Raw genomic sequence first — 20,273 nt, 5'->3', positions numbered from 1 at the left:
CAGTCAAAGTTCAACTGGCTGCAATTTCTCACTATCACATTGGCCATGACTCTAATCCTCTTATGTCAGCCAAATTGTGTAAGATATTTCTTAAAGGTACTTTTCTTCTCAGGCCCCCTATAAAACAAGCAGTTCCTCCTTGGGACCTTTCTTTGGTCTTACAGGCCTTGACCGCTCCTCCTTTCGAGCCAGCGGCTACGGTGGATCTCAAATTCTTGTCCTACAAGACAGCCTTTTTGGTAGCCATTACATCAGCCAAGAGAGTTTCTGAACTTCAAGCTTTATCAGCTAAACCTCCTTACTTGGTATTTCATCCGGACCGTGTCTCCCTCAGGACCAACCCGTCTTTTCTTCCTAAAATCGCTTCTGAAGCAAACATCAATCAATCCATTAACCTCCCTGTTTTCTTCCCTAAATATGAAAACAAAGGTGAATATAAGCTACATTCACTAGATGTTCACAGGCAACTTAGATTTTATCTGAACAGGACAGCTGGTCATAGGCAATCCGACCAGCTGTTTATTTCCTTTGCAAAATTCAATTTGGGCAAGCCAATCTCTAAAGTTTCTCTGTCCCGCTGGATTTCACAGTGCATTTTATTGGCTTATCAAGCTTCAGGAAGGCCCGCACCGGAGGGTGTTCATGCCCATTCAACCCGGTCAGTATCTACCTCGGCAGCCTTCAAGGCTAGGATTCCTCTAGATGATATTTGTGCAGCAGCCACGTGGGCTTCATCTCATACGTTTATTTCCCACTATAAGTTGGATCTTGCATCTAGGGGTAGAGCATCCTTTGGCTCAGGTGCTCGAATATCCTTCCATGATGGCCGCCCAAGATTCAGGTAGCTGGGGACTCTGTCCCACAGGTTGCAGACAAATGAATATCCTACTTCAGATTTAGAAGTTATGTACTCACCATAACGTTCCATCTGAGTAGGTGTATTCATTTGTCTGCAACCATCCCGCCCTCCTATCCCCCTGGCCTTTCAGTTTCCTGCATATTCTTTGTTACCCTTTTTAGGGTATTGTTGCTTTGGCAAACTCGATCTGAGGTCATGAGGGTAGAGCAGGGCATTATGGGTGAGGGGAGGAGCTGAGAGCTTGGATCCATAGCTGGAAAACCATGCCGGTTCGGATCCGATATCGGATCCATAACCCACAGGTTGCAGACAAATGAATACACCTACTCAGATGGAACGTTATGGTGAGTACATAACTTCTAATTATCCCTCCCCTCGCTGGTAGCGTAGTGTGTGTTTGGGCCTGTTGAGTGGTTTTGTTACTTTACTTTAACTCTAGTTTAAGTAACCTTTTTTTGCTTTTGGGATGTCTGAACAGCCCAAAGCTGTGTTCTCCAAGTGCTCCGAGTGTGGCCATAAACTTTCCCCGGCTGATGGCCACACTCGGTGTGTTAGATGCCTTGGGGTTGAACACCTCACTTCTGGATGTTCCATTTGTGCAGGGTTCAACCCCAGGGCATTGAAGGAGCGGAGGTCCAAGCTTGTCTTGGCGGGTCTTTTGCCACCGGACTCGGCTCCGGCCTCCGCTCCTTCGGGGGTAACCGTTTCTACGGTTATCTCCTCTCCGGCTCCCCCTCCTCCTCCTGGGACTCAACCTCCCCGTAGTGGTTCGGAGGAGAGGGAAGCTAGAAAGAAGGACCGGAGGGAGAAGCACCATAAGCGGCGGGCCGAGACCTCTGTTTCGGCCCCGCCAGCCAAGTGAGCTTCTCCTCCGGCCTCCTTGTCTGCTGGCTCTCCCCCTTCTCAGCTCCGGTCTCCAGTGTGTTTTTCACCGGGACCTGAGGAGGAGGAGACCCGATCTCCGTCGAGGCTATCGAGGAGGCACTCAAGGCCTACCTCGGTAGCCTTGTCGAGATCAACTTATAGCCTGTCAGACGCTGATCTGGACCAGATGATGAGAAGGTTCATCCAGGCCCAGATGCAGATGGGAGTGCTCTTGCCTCCCCCCCCTCTGGGGGGGAGCTCAACCCCTTTTTTCAAGCCAATTGCTCCTTCTCTGACTCGCTACCCGGGTTCGGAGCAGTTGGAGCCGAGCAGCTTCGGAGCCGGGGGTGGGTCGGCGCCGATAGTACTTAGTACTTCGGATCCGACCCTGCCCTCGAGTGCTTCGGATCCGATCTCTCGGAGCCTGGATCCGAGCTTCGGATCTGGGGGGATCAGTGCTCCTTTGGCGCCGTCTGTGTCGGAGCGCACTGTCCCTTCAGATCCGGCGCCGCGCCGGCTCGATCCACTCACCGGATCGAGGGAGCCGATTGTCGGATCCTTTGGTCGAGGTCGGCTCCCCTTCGGCTTTTGATGTAGTGGAGAGGGCCCTGTTGAGGGTCTCTGGACCCCCGGCACTTGCTTCGGCTCCGTCCCGCCCTCCCTCTGCACTGGGTCAGGCTTCCACCATCCGGCCCTTGGGACAGCCCGCTCCTGTGCCCCAAGCTGTTCCCCTGGAACAGGTTACTGTTCAGGAGTCCTCTGACAGCCCCGGAGGATGTTCCCGCAAACATACGTGCAAAAGGAGGCACATTGACTCCCCTGAGTCTCTCACAGAAGACACGGATTTGGAGGAAGGGGAAGGCTCCCCACGGTCACCCCCCGAGGATGTCTCATTTGGAGACATCATGGAAATGCTCCGTATAAGGGGGGGGTGGTCTGCCCCCAAGTCTTCCTCGGACGAGTCCGTGTTCTTGGAGGCATTTGAAGCGGGCCCGTCTACCTCTTGGGTGTCCCCTCCTGCCGACCCCCTGGTGGACCTCATTACCACCAGGGCGTGGAAGGAACCGGACACCGTGGAGCCAATCCCTAAAAGACCTGACCGTATTCTCAGTCCCCTGGCTGACCGTGCCCATTGGAGTAAGGGGCCTCCGGTAGATGCCATGTTGACGGCGGCGGCCACCAAGAGGGAACTTGCTCAGGAGAGTCCCTCAGTCCATCCCCCGAGCAAGGAGTCTCGGATGATGGACCGCTTGGGGAAGCAGATGTTCAGTTCAGCGACCTTCTCTGTAAGGGCGCTGAACTATCTGGCACAAGTGATTAGGATGCAGCGTGATCTTATTAAGGAATACACTGCATCCCCCCAAGAGTCCATGTTGGAGGAGGACATAGTGCTGCACTCCACCCGTATGGCCACTCTCAGGTCCATCACCAATACCTCTATGCGGCTACTCTCCCATGCTACGGAAGGTGCCGCTAGAGCCGCAGGGGCAGGCCTAGTTACTGGACGTCAGGCCTGGCTCCGTCATTGCGATTTCTCAGAGCCCTTCAAGGCGTCATTTGCGAATGCCCCCTTCGATGGTTCTGCCCTCTTTGGCAAAACTGTTCGTGACACTTTGACCCAGAGCGAGAAGGACGGGAAGACGCTGTCTGCCGTCGGAATCCGCTTCTCTGTACCCCAGAGGTCCTATTCTAGGAACCAAAAGGGTCAGAAGAAGATGTGGTTCCGGAAGTCGCAGCAATCCCAGCCTGCTCCGGACAACCAGTCCTTCCGTGGCAGAGGAGGACAGGGAGGACGCCGCCCTAGGGGCAGAGGGGCTCCCAGGAACTTTGAGTCCAGAGAACCCTTCTCTGAACGGCCCGCGCAGCAGCCCTGAGGGGTTGCTCGGCTACTCCACTCTGGAGGCAGTCGGGGGACGTTTTTCGGAGCACCTGGGGGCATGGGAGTCCATAACATCAGACCGCTGGGTTCTCCAGATCATATCCAGAGGATACCATATCCCCTTTCTTCACTTGCCAAAATTGAAGTCCCTCCCCGACGTTCCACCCGGTCAGTGGGAGGCCGCTTTGGCAGAAATTGGCCATCTGCTAAAGAAAAGAGCCATCCAGCCCGTCCCCCCAGACCAGATCGGATCAGGGTTCTACTCCAGGTTCTTTTTAGTGCCAAAAAAGACAGGGGATCTAAGACCAATTTTAGACCTTTCACTCTTGAACCTGGCAGTTCCCAAGGAGAAGTTCCGAATGGTCACGCTGCAGTCTATTCTCCCCCTTCTGGGAGAAAATCACTGGATGTGCTCCATAGACCTCAAAGATGCGTACTACCATATACTAATGGACAGGCGCTCCAGGAGGTTTCTCCGCTTCCGGCTGGGAGCCAGTCACTACCAGTTCCGGGTCCTTCCCTTTGGTCTCACCACAGCCCCCAGGGTGTTCACCAAAGTATTAGCAGTGGTAGCGGCCCACCTGAGGCTTCAGGGGGTACAGGTCTTTCCCTACCTGGACGACTGGCTCCTCACCGCCCCAACAAGGCATCTACTACTATTGGCGCGAGACTCCTTTCTCCACCTTGCTCCCCGTCTAGGCATCACTATAAACACAAAAAAATCCAACCTAGCACCCACGCAGTTCATAGATTTTATAGGTGCCAGGTTAGACACAAGGAGATTAAAAGCCTTCCTCACTGCGGACAGAGTTCAAAATCTGCAACTCCAGGTGCGGGCCATTCTCCACTCAACCTCAGTTCCGGCGGAGTTGGTCCTGAGGGCTCTAGGGTCCATGGCGGCTGCTATAGCGCTTCTTCCTTTCGCCAGGTTCAATATGCGCATCCTCCAATGGACACTCCTAGTCCAGTGGTCGTATCTTGCTCTTCCTATGCATCATCCCATTGCGATCAGCAAGGCTTGCAAGCGGTCCCTCCTGTGGTGGCTACACTCTCCAGATCTCCACGGAGGCCGCCCATTTTGTGCTTCTCCCCCTCTCGCCACGGTGACCACGGACGCCTCCCGCCTCGGGTGGGGGCATTTGCAAGCCGGACCGTCCAAGGCACGTGGAGCAATTCAGAGACCTTACTGCATATCAACGTTCTAGAGATGAGAGCAGTGCTCTTAGCGTTGCTAGCACTTCAGGCCTTTCTTCCCTTGGGAACAATTGCGATCCAATCGGACAACATGTCGGTTGTCTGGTATATCAACAAGCAAGGAGGAACCAGGTCTTACCCTCTTTGTCGAGAAGCCATGAGAGTTTGGGAATGGGCAATCTCCACCAACCGCTTTCTCATAGCAACGCATATTCCGGGTCGGTCCAACATCCTGGCGGACAAACTCAGTCGCACCATTCTCACCCCTTACGAGTGGTCTCTCAATACTCAGGTAGCGGAACGCATATTCGCACGGTGGGGAACTCCTTGTTGCGATCTTTTTGCCTCTCCCTCAAACACCAAGTGCGACAGTTTTTCGCTCTGATACCTCCTCCCGGAGGTTCCCCAAGAGACGCTCTGGTGCATGCTTGACCACCCGGTCTTCTTTATGCTTATCCCCCCTTGCCTCTGATGCTCCAAGTTCTTCAGAAGGCCTCTCGGTTGGGGTGCAGAATGATTCTCATTGCTCCGTTTTGGCCTCGACAGATCTGGTTCCCCTTCCTAAGGTCTCACTCTGTGAATCCTCCTTGGATTCTAGATCCCATTCCGGATCTGATATCTCATCCATCCCACTTATCTCCTCCGAACCTGGACAACCTGAAGCTGACCGCTTGGCTGCTCCAGTTCCACTCTTGATCAGGACTCCCGGTATTTCGTCCCCTGTTAAGGCCATTCTGGTGGCAGCTCATAAGCCATCCACTAGGAAAGTCTACCGCAGCAAGTGGAAACGGTTCTCATTGTGGGCGGAGAGGCAAGGCCTAAACCCCTTCACAGTTCCTCTCCCTTTGGTGCTGGATTTCTTAACCACTCTTTTTAATAATGGTGCTAGCAGTTCCACGGTCAAAGTACAACTTGCGGCAATTTCCCATTATCACATTGGTCATGACTCCAATCCACTTATGTCGGCCAAGTTGTGTAAGATTTTCCTTAAAGGTACCTTTCTTCTCAGGCCCCCTGTAAAGCAAGCGGTTCCTCCTTGGGACCTTTCCTTAGTTCTCCAGGCCTTGACCGCCCCCCCCCCTTTGAACCGGCGGCTACGGTAGATCTGAAATTCTTATCTTTCAAGACCGCCTTCTTAGTAGCCATTACTTCGGCCAAGAGAGTTTCAGAGCTTCAAGCATTATCAGCTAAGCCTCCTTACTTGGTCTTTCATCCGGACCGTGTTTACCTCAGGACCAACCCGTCCTTTCTTCCTAAGGTAGCTTCTGAAGCAAACATTAATCAATCCATTAACCTCCCTGTCTTCTTTCCTAAATATGAAAACAAAGGTGAATACAAGCTTCACTCCTTAGATGTTCACAGGCAACTTAGATTTTATCTAAACAGGACGGCTGGTCATAGGCAATCCGACCAGTTGTTCATTTCCTTTGCTAAATTTAATTTGGGCAAACCAATTTCTAAAGTCTCATTATCTCGCTGGATTTCACAATGTATCCTATTGGCTTATCAAGCTTCGGGAAGGCCCGCACCAGAGGGTGTACATGCCCATTCAACCCGGTCAGTCTCTACATCGGCAGCCTTTAAGGCTAGGATTCCTCTAGATGATATTTGTGCAGCAGCCACGTGGGCTTCATCTCATACTTTTATTTCCCACTACAAGTTGGATCTTGCATCTAGGGGTAGAGCATCCTTTGGCTCCGCGGTGCTCCGGAATATCCTTCCATGATGGCCGCCCAAGATTCAGGTAGCTGGGGACTCTGTTCCACAGGTTGCAGACAAATGAATCTCCTACTTCAGATTTAGAAGTTATGTACTCACCATAACGTTCCATCTGAGTAGGTGTATTCATTTGTCTGCAACCATCCCGCCCTCCTATCCCCCTGGCCTTTCAGTTTCCTGCATACGATGTGTTACCCTTTTCAGGGTGTTCTTGCTGTTGGCAAACTCGATCTGAGGTCATGAGGGTAGAGCAGGGCATTATGGGTGAGGGGAGGAGCTGAGAGCTTGGATCCATAGCTGGTAAACCATGCCGGTTCGGATCCGATATCGGATCCATAACCCACAGGTTGCAGACAAATGAATCTCCTACTTCAGATACATTGTTATACAGCAAACTTTGGGATTGTTCTTAATATTAATAAACTCTTGACTGGGTACCCTTGTTTAACTCCCCTATAGAATGGCACTGCCTGCCCCAAGTATCCAGTTACTAATGGCTTAACCCAAGAATTTCTGTAAATACATTTAAATACAGATAGTGTGGTGCTATAGATGTTATAGCTTTGTAGAATGTAATCACCAAAAACGGACAGAGTGCTATGAAACAGTCACCAATATACCAGAAAAAAGCACTCGGACAGCCGTTTACGCTCCAGGACCTTTAATAATACAGCACAGAACAGTAGAATAATGCTGATCACTAATAGTACATTTTCGTCCAAGACTTCTTCAGAATCTTTGCAGAATGTGTCATAGACAAGAACGCGCGACTCTGTCAAATGTTTTCACACTGTAGGAATAACACATGTCTATGCTGCTTCCTGGAAATTATTTCTTATAACACCAAGACATCTTTAATAGTCTTTCCAAATATACCTGGCTGAAAACGTTTCATAGTAATTCTGGTCAGTCTCTGGGAAAGTATTTTGCAGAAATTTTTTTAATCATTCAGTTAGTGGCCTCCATTTAGTTAATAATACTTTCTTGTAAATAAATTTCAAAATACTGTCACAGCTAGGATTATCTTTTATACCAGATTGTAACCATTCATTAAGCACTTGTAAAAAAATATTTTTTTGAAATGTCAGAGAAGTATAATAAGAAACAGGTATGCCATCTTAACCAGGAGAAGAGTTGGCAGTAACTTTCTTCAATTCCATATATAATTTCTTCATTACTATAGGTTTGATTAAAGTAATATCAGATTCTGATACACTTAGGAGAAACCATACAAGGGCCATATCTGGGTAAGCTTTGTACAGTTTGGTTACATATGACTTTACAAAAGAAGGAATATCTTCCTATGTCTGTAGATATGAGCCATCAGGGAACAGCATACAATTTAATAAAGCAAGTTTCTTTTTTAACGTTTTTGCTCAGAAAAGGGGAGATTTCTGCTTTAGTCCCTTTCACCACATATTTTGTTGTTTAATTAATACTATTTTCGTTCTGACTTCTGTGCTGGTCTTTAATCATCTCTCTAAATGATTTATAGAAAAAAAGTTGCTATGTTGAGGATGGATGGATGGTTGTTATGTTGTAAAGAATGTTCATACTCTTTGGCTGTCCTTGAATATTCCTTTTTCTTTTCTGACCAAATCTCTTGTTCCATAATACAATAAAGCTCCTTATATTTAAAATTTAAAGATGTTGTTAGACCAAGTAGCACAGTAATCAATAATTGTTCAGTGCTGATGCTAAAGATTCTATGTTCCATTTTCCAAGATACAGTATCTAACAACCAGTAAGCTTTTTTAACTCCGTTCCCAACTTCTGCATGTGTATTATTTTTAGATGTAGTGAATATCATGGTTGCATGATCTGAGACCAGAAATTTAGTTTCATGAAAGTCAAATATGCAAAATAATCAATTTCAGTAGACGTAGTCACTCTGTTATAAACTGTGATTCATTAGTTGCCCACAAGATAGGGATTCCTTAAATATTTTAATGTCCTCAGCAAACTGAAATGTTTCAACATAATAAAAATTTAGCAACATTTGAGGGCAGTATTAGTAGAAAATCTAAGCGGAAACATAAATCTCCCAAATCACATAACTGATAAAGTTTCAGTACTTTTAGAAGAAAGTTACATCGTTGGTAGTTTTCTTGCATATTGTAAAACAGCAGATTTCATAGAAGAAGTACATATAAACACCTGTGAATATGTTGCAAGAGAAACTTTGTTCTCAGGATCAGACAGTTTTTTACCTACAGATGCAATTATTATGGTGAATACTGAGCCAAAACTTGAACTCTGACCTTGTCCCTGGCACAGAAAGGAAGGAAGGCCTCTCCACCTTCAGGAGCACACCGATAAACTATCTTGAGTCCAACAACCAGCAGTTCTTCATTCAATAATCTTCCTTCATTAAGCTTAGTAACATGAACCACATCTTGGTTAGAAATCTGTTCAGTAGCCTCCATTATTTCCTGGGTTGTAATACAACTACCCTCCAGGTTGTCACTCACAGAAAGTAGCACGAACGAGTACGGAAAGTTCCCAATGCCCTGGCCAAATTTCCCCTGCTAGTATAAACACTGCCTTGGGTTTCCCCTGGAAAAAAAAAGGCCAGTAGTGTAGTAGGACTAAGCCATTTAACAAAGGATAAATAAAATAAATAAAGATGTATGATTTTATTAATAGTTTACTATTTTAGAAATTGTCCTTGTCTCAGTTGTCATCCATCACTAAGTTACTTCAGTAAATCACAGTAAAAGTTCTCTTTTAAATATCACAAAATGTCATAGAGGTTCCATCTATTACTTAAAATGATCAGGCCTTTGTGGGGAACACTTTGGTTGGACAAAGACTGGCATCAGCACATCAGCATGGGTTGGAGAGATAGATTCCAGTGCACATAAAGTTTACTTGTGGCACACTGAATAGATATAAGGCCATGTGTGCCAGAGGTCGGATATGCTGTTTTGAGATTAAGATCATTTTATTTCACTTTCTTTTGGTGAAAAGGCAAACTGCCATTAATCAGAACTCTGAATATCATTTCTAGTGTGGCAGGGCAAATGTCCATTTATCACTAAAAAATAAGATGGTGTAGACAAATCATATAGTTGAAAGATTGTGCTTCCTCATCATCATAATTTGCAAATGAAAATGTTTCAGCTTCAGTCATTAAAATCTGATTACCATTCCCATTTGCATTATTATGTAGTGCACACAGCACTTGTTACTTTAACTGTACACAGCCAACACAGAACACATCAAAACCATACAGTACTCCATGCAAAAGCTGTATCAGCAGCACTTTAGGAATGCAATCTGTAATTATACATGGTTAAAATAATGCATCCTCATACAAGGTGCATTCTGTTTTTTATGTGCTGAAAGCATTGCTATATGTTGATTTTCCATAAATATTAAAAATGCTATATATTGCTTTCCTTACCTCATAAGGTGCTAAGCATAGAATGATGGCCCCTGCTAGAGCTAAATGTTATAGAAGTTCAAAAATAAGTAGAATCCACAGCAGTGCACATAACTGACAATCCACTGGTTCTGGTGCATGGAATAACGCAAATATCCAACAACACAAAATAACCATCACCCAGAATCCAGAGTTGCAGAATGTGAAATGTATTCCATGCCAGGTCAACAACAAGATCAGTTTCACTGATATTCAGTCAGTTTCCTCTGTATATGCAAGAAACCATTCCTGCCCAGGAATTTAAATATAAGCATGAAAATTGCTCATGCGAGGAAAAAGAAAATGTTCACTTGACTCTCTGCATCCATAAAAGAAAAGCAAACATGATGTATGTCTGAGGATTAGTGACAACCACATACAAACATGAAGTCATATAAACCAGGAAATATGCAAAATATGAAAAAAAAATAACCAGAAAAATACACTAATCATTGAAACCAATTAAATTAAGTCCAAATAAATTAATCTAACACCATCTGCTAATAGTAAACCCTTCCACCATGTACATTTCAGCAAAGAGTGGTAATTATTACAATTAATCTTTCATGTTAGGAAAAAAATAATGCCCATGTATGTATAATCCATGAACATTCCTTTTTTGTCAGGTTTTGTTGCTCTTAAAAATCTGTGCACATATGTCTATCCCAATAAAAGTGAATATAGCAGATGTGTGATGTAATGGATGTTTATGTAATGCATTTGATTTTTTTATATCTGACATCACTTAAAGGTCTGGATGTCTGACATATGTAAAGTACTCTCCACATGCAGCTAACTAAAAAATGATCGAAGAGGTTGTGTAAGTAATATGTTCCCATGTCTCAAAACATTTTCTACTATTTGGAATACTGAAAGAAGTAATCCGAACCATGTTATTGTAAATATTGCATTTTCCTCAAAAGAAACAACCCTTCCCCAGATCAAGTGGTGAGACAATCTCATCATAATTACTAGAGTGTTTGTGCTTCCCACAAATCAGCCCTAAATTCCTAACCCTGAGGTAGATATAATGAACCAAAGGTGACAGTATGGAACACATTTAATAATAATTGTGAAGCATGTGCTAGAATGATTGTACAACAAATCCAATCTGATTTATATTTTCACCATAGATTGTGATAAATCATGCAGGCTGAGCAGAAACACCTACATCGATAAAAGATCTTTGTCTGTATTCCAGAAGATTTGTCCTGGGTCTAGCATCGACCTCCATTTTGACTTTGTTTAGTTTGCGCAAATCATAACCCCTATGGCTAAACCTGTGTATTATAATTGTCCTCAGGCAACAACTGGTAATCCTCTTAAGGAGAACATATGTGATGCATATGCACAAAATTGTGGTTTAGGTATTTTATTTTTCATGTGGGCTGGATTGCAACTAGATGCCAATAGCAAATAATTTCTGGAAAACACTTTACAGTAAATAGATGTCTTCATGGTACTATCAAATCAGTTAGCCTTGTAACATTAGCATCCAAAGATTCAGTAGTAATCACTTCACCATACAAAGAAAACCTTAAACTAAATCTTGTGTGAATAATGTAATATAGAAATTCTTGCTATTACTCCTTGTCCCCAGATACAGAAATTCTTGCTATTACTCCTTGTCCCCCAGACCATATCATCCAACAATCACCCATGTAGTGGTACCACATAATAATGCTTTTGAGAAAATAATTATATGTACAAGCATAAATGAAAGTGTGCTCAGAATATTCCATAAACCAGTGCACATACATGGGGACAAAAGATGCCCTATAAAATATTCCTTGTTAATACCAGTTCTGACAACTGAAAAATGAAATAATTAAACTCGAAATAATAAACATTAGCTCAGACAATTTTTCAAAGCTGTGAAACACAAACTTATGGGGAATGATTGTATATAAAGATGGCACATCCAGGGTGCATAGCAGAGAATCATTAAAAATCTGCAGATCAGAAATTAGATTCAAAAGCTGAGTAGTGTCCTTAGTTCTGGAATCTAAATCTAAAATAGGTTTTAAGCACATTAATAGAAATTTCTGTTATACAACCAATGCCCAATATGATAGGATGATGATATCCCATGGATTTATGAATATTAAGGAGAACACAGACACTGAGGTTTCAGATGGCATTCCTACAATTCCATGCGTACTGATTTTGAAATAACCCATGAATGGGCCCAATTCTTTAATCTTACTTTGAAAAGAACATGAAGGGCCTTAATCAAATATAAAGTAATATGAGATATCTGGAGGTCTTAACACCTCTTATTTATATAAATGAATATGCCACACTACTACTGCCCCACCTTTATTCAATTGGATAATAACCACATTCTTACTTTTTCGTCAACTGATGTATCACTGTCTTTTGAGTTCTAGCCAAATTAAATCTACTTTGTCTAAATAAAGAATTGGCTTGTATTTGTAATTCTTTTATCACACTATTCTTAAAAGACGAGACACTAGGATGATATGGCTGTGCAAACTTGACCTTTGGTATTTAAACTGTACCACATCAAAAATATCATAATCTGAATTATGTCTGTCTTTAAACCAAAATCTTTAGTTAAGTATTATGCAAAACTTTTTTTTAAATCGTATACAAATACAAATTGAAATTCAGTTGTAGCACATAGCAGGTACAAAAGTCAAACCGATATTTAGAACACTTCTGTCTAAGTCAGTAATATGATCACCAGAAATGTTAAAAACTAAATCACGGTAACCACTTACACATTCAGTATTCTTACAGTCAGGAGAGAGAGTTGAAGGATTCCCCTATTCTTTTGATGTTTATGCCCACCCCTGCATTTTTTTACCCAAAGGGTGTCATTTCCTAAGTATCCTTGTAATATTACTACATTCATTGGACCTATTCATTTTTGAGTTATGGTCTGTTTCAAGAGTAAAGAAATAATTATCTATCAGAATGGTGTCAGTAGGAGAATACTCAGAAGATCTTAGGATTGATTTGAGGAAATTACCAATTTTACATTTCTTCCTGACATAGGAACTTAGACTTTCCATCATTCTCACCATCTGAAAACTGGATTGTGTGTTTATATTTGGCTCATGATCAGTTTACTTATTAAGGTTTCTCTCTTAATTATATTTTTTTATTTTTATTTTTGTTTTAATTTGTCAATCAATGTTCATGGACTTGAGAGTTTTAGTAAGGTCTGTAAATTTATTGTCATATATGCGATGAGAGGAAAACGGTTCAAGTTAAAGATGTTAAGAATGTACATTCTCATTATCCTCTCAATCAATCTTTCATAAATTTTTAGACATTCCACATTATGGTCCATCAAATTTATAATCTTTTCAACTAAAGAAAGAAACTCCAAATTTCTTGCATCAAGGAGAGTATTAAAAATACTAAAGAAACAAAGATCAACTGAAGAAAAGCAAGTAAACAAATTTGTCTAACAAATGTAAACTTCATCAGACCAGGTTAAACGAAAGCGCTCACATGTTTATTTTATTATTTTTGCAAATAAATTATCAAGTTCTTTTATCTAGCAACTTTTTTGTGCCTTCTTGCCTTTTGGTTTGGTGAGGTATGTTTACTTGTTTTTTTGTTTTTATTAAAAATACTACAGTGAAATTGAAAATTATGATTAAGTCCACTAAAGCTAACCATGAAGTTAGGTTGGCATCTTTAGCCAAATATCTAAAACTAACCATGAAATTAGTTTGGCATCTGTAGCCAAATATAACTCCTTATTAAGCTCTAAACTTGTTCAAGATAGCCACTCTCATTCAGACCCAACTGACATTGCCAATGTAACTGCCAAAAAATTCAGTATTAAGTTTACCCCCCTGAGATTGCTATCCATAGATCCATGAATCTGTAATGTCTCCTTTTATCAGTAAGGAACATACACTGATGGTGCTGAATAAGATCAGAAATACTTCCTCCATGGGACCTGATAGTATACCTGAATGCTTAATGATTAGTGCCAAGTACCCTCCTTGCCAACCCACTCCACAAACCATTTAACTTGTACCTAGCTACAGGTTTTGTCCATGAAGATTGGCACACTGTAATTGTGATTCCCCTACATAAGGGTGACCATACCACTGACCGTGGGAATTATGTCATCTTTCAGCCTGACCAGCCTCAATTGTAAAGCTATGGAATATATTATACCTGATTTTATAAACTATGTTATAAAAACATATTAGACTTGACCCTCAGCAGTTTGGCTTTGTCAAGGGAAGATCCCATCTATTAAATCTGGTTAATTTATTTAAAAGGGCACATAGGCAGTTGACAGTGGCCATACACTGCACACAGCATACCTAGACCTGGCCAGGACATTCAATACCATATCCCATGCAGGCATCCTAAGAAAGCTAAATGATTCTAAAAATAGATCCCTGTGTGGTAAGATGGGTAGCAAACAGGTTAAAAAACAAAACCCATATAGTGTGAATCTCGGGCACCTCACCAGAAAGTATGAAAGTGACTAGTGGTGTCCTTCAGGGCTCAGTGTTGGGACCCCTCTTTTTGGCATTTAGGTTTTAGGGAGCCAGATCCTTTGGCTTACTAAGTTTACAGAAGATTACAAACTGGGAGTCATTGTCAAGTAGCCCTGTGATACCCAAACCCTACTGCAAGAAGTCTCCATCATGAACCATGGGTGTACTGAACTGGGCTAAAATTAAATGCTAAAAAATGCAGTATCATCACATTAAGTAGACAGCCCCTCCACATCAGCATATTACATTGCCAGTAAACCACTGCAAAATGAAACCATAGTTTTCTTGAAACTTGGGTTGCTAACTCCCTATATTTTGATAATCATATGACAACAGCAGTCAGGAAATCCTTCACCTCAGCCCAATTAATGGCCAAGGGAACATCATCCAGATCTAAGTAGGTCATCATTTCTATATATTTAGCATTAATCAGGTCACTTATTGAGTAAAATGCCCTATTTGGGATGTATGCCTGTAGACACATAAGACAACTAGAAAGGCCACAGAGTTTCCTAACCAAGAAAACCTTAGGCCTAAAGACTCTGAGGTACAAGTATCTTATAGACTTTTGAGAGTTGACCTACATCTAGCCTATAGTGCCATTGTTGACCTGTTTGTCCTTAGTCTTCTGTATCTCCACAAGTCTAATACTTACGCTAACATCAGAAACAGGGAACTAAATCTTTGCAAACAGAAAAAACAAGGTGGGGAGCGAGGTGTATCACATAGTGCCTCCCCCACCTCTGGAACAGACTTCCCTCGCAGGTTATACAGGGCAATTCATTTGGGATCCTACAGATGGAATCTGGAAAATTGGATGGGTCCCAACAAAGTTACACCAGGATTGACTGGCTTAGCTCTCCTTAGGGTGCATGATCTGAGGGTGGGTACTAACAAGGCATATATTGTCCTAAGACTATGTCTTGAAATATCTATGAGTCTATGAAAATGCCACAACTCCACTCACAAATTTGTTTGCTGTCACTGTTTGCATTAATATATATTGTATATAGCAGCTGTATTTATTTGTGCACAGCAATGAAGAAGACATGAACGCCTTAGAATCTGTACTTCTAGAAGCTGTGTTGGCTCTATTATGACTGTCCTGTATGTTGTTTCTAAGAGTTAAAGTAATTCAGCCTCTGATATGAAAGAAGCTTTTCTTTCTCTTTTAGAATCATCAGTGCAGTGACAAACGGTTTTCAGTATTCATTTTAAAATGCCATGTATTTCTTGCCTATCATTGTAATGTGCAAAGCAAAATGTCACAGCAGTGTTTGGAAAAATGTGTTTACTGTTCCTATCTGCATTAATATGTAGTGCATGCAACAGACTACTTTAACTGTACATACCAATATAAAACACATCAGTACCCCATATTCAGTACAGCATCAAGAAGCTCTGTGAGTTGTACTTGGTATGTGTGACTAAAGTAATAGAGCTTCGGCTGCACACAGTTCAGCTTTCTATTCAAAAATGTGGGGAACCATGAAGAAAAAAAGTGACAGAACTGATCATTTCTGTCTGTTCTCCTCTCCTCTTCTTTTTTTTTTTTTGGCTGTGTGTTTTATGAAAATGTTTGTGATATACATTACCTCACTTTTTGAATTACTGTTGAGTTATTGGTACTGCATTTCTGTTTGTTATACAAAGCCCAAAATAACTTACAAGATGTTTACAGCTGTGGCTGGGGATTCTTTCATCATATTTATGTAATTAATGAAAGAAACACTATGATCCAAACTCTGTGAAGCCTTACAGTTCTGCAGAATTTTTTTCTGAGATGATAGTGATGTGCCTGAGAATCAGAATTTATTCTTTCATCCTGATTACTCACTGAATCTGCCTAAAATAGAGCAGGGTTATAGATGAGCCAAAGTCTGCAGTATATACAAGGCAGAACCTCATCTTGAATGGCAGGCTGACTCATTGCAGGCCTGCATATGTACACACGTGTGAGTACATACACACACACAAACATGCGCGCGCATTCACTTACTGTCAAACTACATTCTTATATATGGACAGTTTTGAGGAATGCCATTTCTCCTCCAGCATGCTTTTGGGATGCGGGAAGAGAGTGGAACACTTGGTGAAATCCCTTGTGGACGGTGGGCTGAGATGCAAACACCTTACAGAAGGCAGCCTAGCCCAAAAAACAAATGGGAGAATTAAGTGATATGAAGTAGCAACACTAACCTCTAGACCACTGTATTGCCCTTAATTTAAATGCATTATTTTTTCCCGTTTCCTTCCCAAGTACAAAAGCAAAATAATATAAATTTATGTAAGCATTAGTTGGGTGAATTAATAAGTTTAAATCAATAGCTCAAATGTTTTATAATGTTATTGGCAGTTCAGGGTTGTGGCTGGATGGACTGGCAGTTCAGCTTGCCAGTTTCAACTGTATAAGACATGTTTGTAGGCATTTTGCAACTAGGCAGTTTGTAAAAAATTATATTTAAAATTGCAAACTACACAGATGAATCCCTCTCCATAGTTTTCAGAACAAGTTATCAAACCATGAACCTTTGCAAAATCTAGCACATGTGAAACACGTTAGAAGGGATACTATAGAGTCAGCATTAAGGTGTAACGGTCTGATGGTGTTTTGTCTCAAGCAAAGTTCTTGAGGCATAAAACATGTGATAATACATTTTAATCAGAATAGGATTTAGTGGATCACTGAGATTAAAATACGATTCTAAAATGGCAGACTACAGTGCTAACATGTATATGTGTACAAAGCATAAAAGCATCACTTTCCCAGCTGATAGGGCTCCTTCTGGAATATTCTTTCTAATAACTACTCATACATTTAAACTGACAATTATGTAATGCAGTAGTCCTTTTTTTTCTTCATTTAAATGGCAGCCCAGACTGTTGCACCACTAGAAAGTTGTACTCTCTTGACAATCTTCAGCATATTCATAAATGATCTTAATACTGCCTCTTGTCAAGCATCTATCATACAATATGCAGATGATTCAACCCTCATATGTGCAGCATCCACAATAACTCAATTTCTTACAGTCACACAAAAAGCCTTCTCTGATATTGAAACGTGGCTAGCAAACTCACAACTCATTCTCAACTCTAATAAAACTAAACTTATGATCTTTCATCCATCTAAAGCTACTAACCTCCCAGCTAACTTTTATATCACTTCCAGGAATAATATTAGGATTTTCCCAGATTCCCAAACAAAACTATTAGGCGTCATAATAGGGGGTGGGAGGATAGTATAATGGTTAAGGTGTTTACCTTAAAGACACAAGGTGCAGGGTTTGATTCTCACATAGAGTAACTGGCTAGGCTTCAAATGGCCCAAAAGGGCAGTTAGCCTAGTACTAATATATGAACCTATGAACCTATGAATAATTGACAACAAACTAAAATTTGACATACACATTTCTAACACAATCAAAAAGGCTCACAACAAAATGGGAACAATGTATAGAAACAAAAAATTCTTAGACGCTGCAAGAATAGCCATAGCTAGAACACACCTTCTCTCCTCACTCATATATGCATCCCCAATACTTACCAACCTTAAAAAATCAGAACTAAGCAAATTAGAATCATGTTACAATAAGACTGCCAAATTTGCAGCAGATTCCACACATTCAGCCCACCACTGTCAATGCCTCACAAATCTTTCTTGGTTGGAACTATCTCATGTTATGAACTATAACCAATTAATAATGGCTCACAAAATAATGCACAGTCCTAACAATGTACCTTCCCTAAAAAAATCTTCTACAACCCTATTCTAACATCCATAATCTTTGATCATTTAACAGATTTACTCCAAGTAGCCAAAGTATCCAATACAGCAGGCAACTCTCTCTTTACTCTAACTTTGTTGCCAAAATTGGAATACCCTTCCACATAGTATTAGATCAATGAGTAATCTTAATCATTTCAAAATATCTGTTAAAAGACACTTATTTGAATCTTGGCTTTGCACATGTAACACTCCAGGTTAATTATTAACTTAGCATTACTTATAGAATTTGGCTGTATGTACTAATTCTGTTAACATATCCCTTCTAACATCACTGCTTCTCTGTAAGTAGCTACATTCCTAGCCTCAACTCTCACCACGGAAGTATTACTAACTATGCACTACTTTGTCTAAGTGATTCTCCCTACTGAATTTCCTAACTAATGTTATGTTTCTCCACATATATAAATTCAACCATATATTTGTCTATATTCAAGTGTTTAAAGTCTTGTTCTATTTGACACTATGTATATATTTTTGTTTTTAAATTTTTATCCTGTAAATGTGTTAACATTTTTTTGCCTGTAATTTCTATTACTTGATGTGATGACTTTGTAAGCTTAAACTGGAGCTTTTCTCTCCGGGCCTCCACTCAAAATGGGCACTCCCAATTGGACCATCCCGATAAACAAATGTAAAATAAATAAATACATATTTTTTACACTGCCATGCTTAGTAATTTTTCATTTGCACTTGCAATATTGTATTCACACAAAACAATTTCAAAATACAATGGCAAACTGTTTATTCTCTACAAAGTTTCACACGGCAGCTGTCGGAAAACAAAACTAAGCTGCACTTTCCTATCTAGAGTTGCAATAGGCAATTGTAGCATGAAGTCTGAAATCATGTCACAGAACACAACTATTTTATTTTGTCTATGCTTGATTAGAGGTAATGTCTAAATGATTGTACTAGAAAAAAAACACTGAAACTTAGGTATTACCATCTCACTTAACAGATCTCCCCTTAATTTATCTTTTTTCTACTCAACAAAGATGGTACTGGGGACCTGAGACAGATATGTAGCAGATAACCATCTGATTATCCTCATCCTCAGATCAGCAGTGAAAAGTTACTCAGTAGAGTAGACATGAGGTGCAGACAAAAATGAATACTAAGTTAGAAGCGCACCTACTGGCTTGAGTATCACCACTCAATTGGTGCATTTATATGCATGTATATACTCTTGTGGTTATCACTAATTTATTAATACCTATGCTGTACTATCTCCATTATTAAGGGCCTACACACGAACTGTTGGAAAATCAGAATTATAAGTGGTATAGGTAACAGCATTTCAAAAACTCTTCTCCCCCAGCCTGGAAATAGATCTGTTAGCCATGCCCATAGTGAGCTGCCACCTCCTTTGGCATGTGAAAAATCTACAACTTGTAAAGGTGTACCCAAATGATTTTTAATTTCATTTCACTTCTTGGAACTATTCTGCAGTATTTGTATTTCACACATTTTGCCCTTTTTACTGAGAATAACTACACCTCTCTTTTATCTCTGCTAACTCAAGAAATACCTGTCTAATTTCATAGGTTCATAGATTATAGGTTCATAGATTAGTACTAAGCTAATTGCTCTTGTGAGCCATTTTAAGCCTGGCCAATTATCCCTTGTGAAGGAATTAAAAAAAAAATCAAGATTTAACCTCCATGAATTTTGCTGCATATAGCAGCTGATCTGAAGTAGGAGATTCATTTGTCTGCTACCTGTGGGTTATGGATCCGATATTGGATCCAAACCGGCATGGTTTATCCAGCTATGGATCTGAGCTCTTAGCTCCTCCCCTCACCCATAATGCCCTGCTCTCCCTACATGACCTCAGATCTAGTTTGCCGCGCTGGTAACCAGGTCTTGGATTCTGAGCTCTTCAGCTAAGTGTTTTTTTGTACTTAAAGAAAGCTTTAATTTGAGTGTTTGTTGTGATATTTGAGTGATTGTGTTAGGTTCTCCTTTATAATTTGATAGTTTCAGCTTAAAATTTTTTTTTTTAATTTTAAAAACTTTTAGTTTATACCCTTCCCTTGCTGGTCGGAGTT

General features: G+C 41.3%; 1 protein-coding gene across 1 annotated transcript in view; it reads left to right on the top strand.

Annotated features, from left to right (window-relative positions):
• Positions 1-20,273, top strand: part of DNAI1 (dynein axonemal intermediate chain 1) — a 2,249,827-nt gene that overhangs the window by 951,201 nt on the left and 1,278,353 nt on the right. The gene's annotated exons all lie outside the window — the stretch shown is intronic.

This window comes from Protopterus annectens, chromosome 1.part1, assembly GCF_019279795.1.
Source record: "Protopterus annectens isolate FY-2018-M chromosome 1.part1, PAN1.0, whole genome shotgun sequence".
In the NCBI taxonomy this organism is placed as follows: Eukaryota; Metazoa; Chordata; order Ceratodontiformes; family Protopteridae; genus Protopterus; species Protopterus annectens.
This window is presented reverse-complemented; position numbering and strand designations above follow the sequence as displayed.